Source organism: Anomaloglossus baeobatrachus, chromosome 5, assembly GCF_048569485.1.
Source record: "Anomaloglossus baeobatrachus isolate aAnoBae1 chromosome 5, aAnoBae1.hap1, whole genome shotgun sequence".
NCBI classification, from domain to species: Eukaryota; Metazoa; Chordata; class Amphibia; order Anura; family Aromobatidae; genus Anomaloglossus; species Anomaloglossus baeobatrachus.
Genome location: NC_134357.1, coordinates 510,284,916 through 510,293,927, shown reverse-complemented (window position 1 = coordinate 510,293,927; position 9,012 = coordinate 510,284,916).

The window sequence follows — 9,012 nt, the reverse complement described above, 5'->3', positions numbered from 1 at the left end:
TGTGAAAGGGGCCAAAGTGAAAAGCAATAAACAAAAACATAAAAAAATCCTTTATTTGAAATAAAATACAAAACCCCCACCCTCTTTCTCCAATTTATTAACCCCAAAAAACCAGTACAGTTCAATGTAATCCACAACGATTCTGGCTCTGCTACATACTGAAGTCACAGAGCACGGGCACACAACTGGTGGCTGTTGTGCATTATTGCTGTGAGCGGTTGTGGTTTTAACCCTCATTGTCTTTTTTGTTGCTGCTCTCATGCTCTTGCTTTCCTCCTTAGTCTCTTACTGTTTGTTCCTGTGAGTTTTCAGTGTGTCAGAGGTTTGGTTTTCCCCTATCTGTCTTAGTCTGTTTCCATCACACTCCTGCTCTTTCCTCCCCTGGGGGGTGGGGCTAACAGAGTAAAATATTAGATCTGGAAGTAGAAAAGTTATGCACGGGACTCTGGCGTCTCCACCTTCAGGGATAATCTCGAGGTTAGGGATAGCCTAGGGTCCCCTAGCATGAAGGATCGCATTGGGGCCCCTGTCTCTCGCTATCCCACACTCACAATGTGACACCGATCATCCCAATCAGACACTTCTTGAGTGAAGTCTCTTAATAACGTTTTACCTTAGATAGTAATAGGAGCTACAAATCTCAGAGGAGAATGCAAGCTGTTTATGACAGACAGAATGCCTCAACGCATGAAGAGCTTATCTTCTTTGCTGATTTGGAAGGTGAATGCTGTTTTGCCAAATTTTTAACACGAAGGTTGATATGACAATGGATAGCAAACACACAAAACATCAGATATTTGAGCTAAGTAAATCACAAAGTTTCTGTTACAATAGTTAGCAAACACACAAAACATCAGATATTTGAGCTAAGTAAATCAAAGTTTCTGTTACAATGGATATATTGTCTGTCTGTATATTCAAGACAAACCCACAGAAACCGTTAAGGATACACAAGATTTTGTAACCATGTACACTTTGTTTGTCTGAATAAACAATGTTATAGTTTAACATAATGTATAAACTTAAAAATAGCTATTTTTATATTTGCAATACAAATGCATCCGCTTTTAAATCTCAGAGCAAACCCAGGCTGTGCTGCATGGCAAAGGAGTCAGTGCTGAGATCCAAGCCATTTATGGTTACGTGAATAGTCTTGAGATGTAAAGACTTCCATTAGTTCCTGCCTGTTGGAAGCAATGTTGTGCAACCTCAAATTAGACAGAACAAGCACTTAAGCTCTTTTAGAGATTCGGATTACAGTGTCGTTCATGGGAGTGAATTTCAAGCAGTTGTCCACATAGAAATCCAATTCCACAAAGGATCTAATATCTGACCAATACTTTGCTTCACCCTCTCTAGCTGAATGTCTGAGACCATCGATGGCGACTGCAGGGAAAGAACTGTTTCCAAAGGTGAGCACTATCCTTTGATACTCTACGATGTCTTTACAGGGGTCGTTGTTGCAGTACCAGAAGAACCTCAAGTAATTTCTGTGTTCCTCCTTGACAAAAAAGCAGAGAAACATCTGTTGTATGTCATACTTAAATGCCACCGCATCTCTACGGAAGCAGAGAAGTATGCCGGCGTCACACGGTACGATCTATCATGCGATCGCACTAGCGATCGTACCCGCCCCCGTCGTTTGTGCGTCACGGGCAATTAGCTGCCCATGGCGCACAAACTCGTTAACCCCTCGTCACACGTACTTACCTCCCGGACGACCTCGCTGTGGGCGGCGAACATCCTCTTCCTGAAGGGGGAGGGATGTTCGGCGTCACGGCGACGTCACACAGCGGCCAGCCAATAGAAGCGGAGGGTCGGAGATGAGCGGGACGTAAACATCCCGCCCACCTCCTTCCTTCCGCATTGCCGGCGGGATGCAGGTAAGCTGTGTTCATCGTTCCCGGGGTGTCACACGGAGCGACGTGTGCTGCCCCGGGTACGATGAACAACCGGCGCACAGAAGAAGAAACGACTTTTTGAAACTGAGCGACGTGTCAACGAGCAACGATAAGGTGAGTATTTTTGCTCATTCACCGTCGCTCGTAGCTGTCACACGCTACGATATATCAAACGATGCCGGATGTGCGTCACTTACGACGTGACCCCGCCGACATATCGTCCGATATATCATACCGTGTGACGCCGGCATTACTCACACAAGTCTGTTGTTGAGGTCTGGGATGAACAGTAGGACATAATTTAATGAGAAATCTTGACATCTTGAGTCAAACACACACGGCTCTAATCCGTAAACATTGTACACAGTCATCTCCTCTCTGTACACACAAGTCTCCGCTCCGTACACCTTGTATGTACCGCCCCCGTGTCAGTGGCCGAGCCGCTCAGATCCGGAACCGCGGTGGCTCAAGGGGTCTCCGGACCCGGGAGGGAGTCGTGCGGACACTCGAAGTGAAAAGGGGGGAATTATGTACAGGGAATTTGGAAGTTTGTGACGCCACCCATGGTGCGTGGTAAGATGGAGTACCACCGTGCTGTTGGGAGTGCCCGGTGGCGGTGGTATGGCAGCAAGGTGTTTAACTCCTCTGTGGGTAGGGGGTTTGCCCCGGTGATGGTGGTAAAGGGGTGCCGTTGGGGAGGAAAGGGTTTTCTGCGTACTCACTCAGTCCAAGAATACTGACACCGACAACTTGAAAACCAGAATTCTGAGCACCGCTGCAGCAGGGAAGGAGCACGTGTGGATCCGTGCCCCTTGGTGTTGCTTGTTAGCCTGTGACCTTTTCAGTGGCACTTTCTTCACTATGTGGACCCTGTAGTGTGAAAATAGTCAGGTCCCGCTCACCCGTATGGCTAACGGAGCTTGCTCTCAGGGTTCACGCTTGGGATTTTCCGGACTGTGCTTTGGGAAAGTCATATCCCCTCATTCCGCTAATACCCCGATTTTGGAGCGGATGAGGGATGAATCTTGAAGACTTTACCACCGTCGGGTAAATTACCAGGATGTGTGAAGCTACTTCCCGGCCTAGGGTCCACGTACCCAGTCATGCCCTGGCACCTGCCCGGAGATGGCTCAAGGCCGCCGGCTGCCCTACTCGGCAGATCCGTGCCCCTTGATATGATCCCCTGTGACCGGGGTTCCAGCTCCTACCAGGCCCAGACCAACGTCTGCCACCTAGTATTTTACCGGGAGCCCAGCTCCTGACCTCCTCTCTCCTGCTCCTCACACTTCACACTGTCCCCTACCAACCCCCCAAGTGGGTGGCCCTATTCCCTTCGGGCCCCCCAATGGTGTGTATGGTGGGTGTGGTGCAGAGTGTTCCTAGGGTTTTGACTGGCTCTGCTCTTAGCAACACCAAAGGACAGGGATCCGTAACCAAGGAGGATGTGGATACTATGCAGAAGGGCAGGTTGCACAATACCCTGTGACGACCTGATAGGCCAGGGCGTCACATGTACATACCCGTCTCCGCTTGGTACACCTTGTATACACACGTCTCCGCTTGGTACACCTTGTATACACACGTCTCCGCTTGGTACACCTTGTACACACACGTCTCCGCTTGGTACACCTTGTACATACACGTCTCCGCTAGGCACACCTTGTACACACACGGTTCTGCTCTGCACACGTCGTACACACACGGCACTGCTACATCCACACTGTAAACCCCTCCTGACCCCACACATAAACTTCACCTCATCTAGCACAGCAGAGTCCTGCACACACTGAGGAGCTGATCATGTGACCCCTGACTCCTCCCCTCCATTTGATATCATCACAGGTCCTGTAAGCACAGAGCAGCCATATATCTGGTGTGCGGTTTTGCAGGTGACGGTATATGCTGTGGAGATTCCCCATTAAGGTCACGTGCACATGTTGAGTATTTGGTAATTTTCTTACTTCAGTATTTGTAAGCCAAAACCAGGAGTGGGTAAAAAAAATTATATTATATTATCCCTCTAAGTGTTCTCTTAGGCTACTTTCACACATCAGTTTTTTGCCATCAGGTTCAATCCGGAAAAAAACGGGTAAAACGGATCCGGTACCGCATCCGTTTTTTCCCCATAGACTTGCATTGTTACCGGATTGTACCGGATGGCTTTGCGTTGCATCCGTTTTTTTCCGGATGCGGCAAAATTAGTTAATGCGGCGGCCGGAGGCAACGTAGCTTGCAACGTTTTTTTGTCCGGCAAAAAAAACGCATCGCGCCGGATCCGGCGCAATACGGCGTGTTTTACAATAGAAGCCTATGGACGCCGGATCCGGCGTAATGCGGTAAAAAACGGATGCGGCCGCCGAATCCGTTTTTCTAAACTGAGCATGCTCCAATGTAATTAACAAAACGGATCCAGCCAAAAAACGGACGAAAAGGATGCAAAAACGGATGCAAACCATATCCACCGGATCCGTTTTTTAACGGATCCGGCATAACGGATCCGTTAAAAAACGGATCCGATAGATACGGTTTTCACTTTTTTTTCAGGATCCGTTGGATCAGGAAAAAAAAGGACTGTGCCTGAATACAGAAAACTGATGTGTGAAAGTAGCCTTACACTCACATTGCACTCTGTGCAATGTTAGTCAATGAGGCATAGCAGATCTGCGAGATTTTCCTCAGCTCAAATCGGACTGGTAAAAAAATTGCAGTATACTGCGACTGCACTCGTGTATCAGACACGACTCATCAATGGATGTCTATGTCTGTGTGACCTCCGTTTTTTTACAGATACATTACCATTCTGTATTATAGAACACTGTGAATAGTCCTGGAAATGATTGTAGAATGATATCTGCTGAGAAGAAAAACACGTGTCATACGGAAGCCATGTGAGGAAAAAAAAATCGTATACTCATGACAATAGGTTACCCATTCTTCTTTTCAGGAGTGGAATCGGGCCAGATTTTTACACGCCAGTGTGAGAGTGCCCTAATTATTCTCCTCCTGGTATTGACTTACAAATACTGAGTTAAAAAAACTCACTAAACACTCGTGCATGAGGCCTTACTGGGCACAGGGAGCATTAACCCACTCAGTGCTGCGCTCACACTCCAGGAGACAGAACGTGTTCCCGTCTGTGCGGCTCTATCAGATCTGTCTGTATGGGATTAGATTGGGTCACTTCCCTCCTGACGCCGCTCGCTGCTCTGTTACTGTACAGTCTCCATTATGGCCGTCGCCCGCTCCATGTTGTCACTATCAGGAGATATTAATATTCTATCATTATCTGTACGTTATATCTCATCACATTTCCCCTTATTATTTCAAGTAATTGTATTACATGTTATCTTTATGATGTTATGTCGTCATCTTCGCCCCATTCAGGTCGGATCCTCTCTATAAAGAAAATTTTCCAGATTGACCCTTCAAGGATGGATAGGGACAGGGACAAGATGGCAGAGAGGATATTACACCTCACCCTAGAGATCCTCTTCCGACTTACTGGAGAGGTGAGAGATTCTGATGACGTCACATTACATCATTCTTATCTATGGGAATAACAGATGGACAGAACTGGAGAGGTGAGGACTCTGGAAATGTCTGTAGTGAGATTTATTAATGTGTTTCTCCATAACCAGGATTACACAGTAGTGAAGAAGACCTCTAGTGAGCGCTGTCAGGACCCTGTGTCTGAGGGATGGGGAAGACCCCTGAGCCCAATCACAGGGCCTCCACCTCACCCCCTGATACATGAGGACATCAACGACCAGAAGATCCTAGAACTCACCTACAAGATGATTGAGCTGATGACTGGAGAGGTGATACTGCTGGGAATGCTGGGACATTATACAGTAACGCTATGAAGGGATCGGGGGATGACGGTATCATTGTATGTGTCAGGTTCCTATAAGGTGTCAGGATGTCACCGTCTATTTCTCCATGGAGGAGTGGGAGTATTTAGAAGGACACAAAGATCTGTACAAGGACGTCATGAAGGAGGATCCCCAGCCCCTCACATCACCAGATAATAAACAGGACTAAATACACACGGCCTATAATTATCTGTATGTAAAGAATGAATTCAGTCCCTGTTTGTGTTTCCTGCAGTTCTATCCAATGAGAGGTCAACACCAGAAAGATGTCCCCGTACTCTTGTCCCCGTGTCTTGTTTTGCCCAAGACTGGATGTAGTGATCATGTGAAGCCCGTAAGAGCTCCGGAGATTTCTTACATGGGATCTTTCTGATGTTAAATCATCATCTTCTCCCCATTCAGGTCCCTACAATATCGGATCCTCTCCGATCTTCTACATAAGAGCATTTTCCTGACTGATCCATCAAGAATGGATAGGGACAGGGACAAGATGGCGGAGAGGATATTACACCTCACCCTAGAGATCCTCTTCCGGATTACTGGAGAGGTGAGAGATTCTGATGACGTCACATTACATCATTCTTATCTATGGGAATAACAGATGGACAGAACTGGAGAGGTGAGGACTCTGGAAATGTCTGTAGTGAGATTTATTAATGTGTCTCTCCATAACCAGGATTACACAGTAGTGAAGAAGACCTCTAGTGAGCACTGTCAAGACCCTGTGTGTGAGGGATGGGGAAGACCCCTGAGCCCAATCACGGGGCCTCAACCTAATCACCTAATACATGAGGACATCAATGACCAGAAGATCCTAGAACTCACCTACAAGATGATTGAGCTGCTGACTGGAGAGGTGACACTGCTGGGAATGCTGGGACATTATACAGTAACGCTATAATAATAATAATCTTTATTTCTATAGCACCAACATATTCCGCAGCGCTTTACAATTCAGGAGGATAATATACAAACAAGTAACAGTTACAGAAAATACAATATTTAGAGGGAAAAAAAAGAAAAGAAAAACAACCCTGCTCGTGAGAGCTTACAATCTACAATGAGATGGGGGGGAGAGGCAAGGTTCAAGTGTTTATTTACAATGACAATCTAGCCATCTCACGGAAATGGGGGATGGTTTCATGGACCAGTTGGCCAGAGCCTTGAGATGCATTTGGGTGCCATGGAGTTTGATGTGGAGTTATGTTGTGAGCAGTTGTAGAGGGACTATGTGAAACGAATCTGATTAGGGAGTGTGATAGGCCGCCCTAAAAAGATACGTCTTTAGGGTGCGCCTGAAGCTGAGTAAGTTGTGATTTGTCCTAACTTCTTGGGGTAGAGCGTTCCAGAGGGTTAGTGCAGCTCGGAAGAAGTCTTGGATCCGGGAGTGGGAGGTTCGAATTAGTGTGGATGTTAGTCGAAAGTCGTTTGCAGAGCGTAGAGAACGGGTGGGGTGATAGACAGAGAGGAGGGTGGAGATGTAGGGGGGTGCCGCACTGTGGAGATCTTTGTGGGTGAGAACAAGCAATTTGAATTGGATCCTATGATATATGGGCAGCCAGTGCAATGACTGGCACAGAGCAGAGGCATAGGTGACCCTGGCTGCTGCATTAAGGATGGACTGTAGAGGGGAGAGTCTAGTTAGGGGGAGACCAATTCATAGAGAGTTACAGTAGTCAAGGCGAGAGTGGATCAGGGCCACAGTGAGGGTTTTTGTCGTTTCCATTGTGAGAAAGGGGCGAATTCTAGAGATGTTCTTGAGGTGCAAGCGGCAGGTGCGGGCAAGAGATTGTATGTGGGAGGTGAAGGAGAGATCAGTGTCAAGTATAACACCCAGACAGCGGGCTTGCTGCCTAGGAGTTATTGTTGTGCCACACACAGAGAGGGAGATGTCAGGTTTAGGAAGGTTGGAAGACGGAGGAAAAAGAAGTTCAGTTTTTGAAAGGTTAAGTTTCAGATAGAAGGCAGACATGACATTGGAAACTGCAGTCAGGCAGTCACTTGTGTTCTGTAGTACAGTAGGGGTGAGCTCAGGGGATGAGGTGTATAGCTGTGTGTCATCAGCATAAAGATGGTATTGAAAGCCAAATCTGCTGATGGCCATTCCAATTGGGGCAATGTAGAGGGAGAAAAGAAGAGGGCCGAGGACTGAACCTTGAGGGACCCCAACGGTGAGAGGAAGAGGAGAAGATGTGGAGCCAGCAAATGATACACTGAATGAACGGCCAGAAAGATAGGAAGAGAACCAGGAAAGCACAGTGTCCTTTAGGCCGATAGAATGGAGCATAGAGAGAAGGAGATGGTGGTCAACAGTGTCGAAGGCGGCAGAGAGGTCAAGAAGGATAAGCAGAGAGTGGTCACCGTTCCGTTTTGCTGTCAAAAGGTCATTGGTCACAACGCTATGAAGGGATTGGGGATGACTGTATCATTGTATGTGTCAGGTTCCTATAAGGTGTCAGGATGTCACCATCTATTTCTCCATGGAGGAGTGGGAGTATTTAGAAGGACACAGAGATCTGTACTGTAACGCCTGCCTGGATCAAAAGACTCAGGTGGGATGTAATGGACAGACTAGAGGGAAGCCACTCACCAAGCAGGACCCCCAGAACCCTGAAACCCTTTAACCCCTATACAGGGATTTGGAATTACACAGGGCCCTGGAGATCACTACCTGTGGAAGGCTGCAGTCTGATGAGAGTAGTTGTCAGGCAGGGTCAAACCAGGAATAGCAGAACAGGGACAGAATCGGCAGACAAGGACGTAATCAGAAAAGGTAGCAGAGGTCAAATCCGGATCGGGCAGCGAGGTACAAAAACATCAGGCAGAAGGGTAGTCAGAAAACACGCAGAAGTCAGCACACAGGAATCACAAAACAGAATAGGGCAGATCAGGAGCCAGGAAATCAGAACTATCTCTGGCAGAGGTGAGCAGACAGGAGGGGAGCTAAAAAGGGTGTGGTGTCTTCCCATTGGCTGTAGCTGAACGCTGGCAACTTCAGCTGGAAGACACATGCCACCCACAGTCAGCCAGTGGTACTGCAGATCCCAAGATAACCCAGCCCAGTGGATGATCGGAGCCTGCGCGCACCAGTGCCGCTGGCATCGACTCGTCTCCCATCACCAGCACCATCCACGGCAGGAACACGGCGTTGCCTGGCGATCGGAGCAGAAGTCGCTGGAGCAGACTCCGGTGGTGACGTAACATGTACAAGGACGTCATGATGGAGGTTCCCCAGCCCC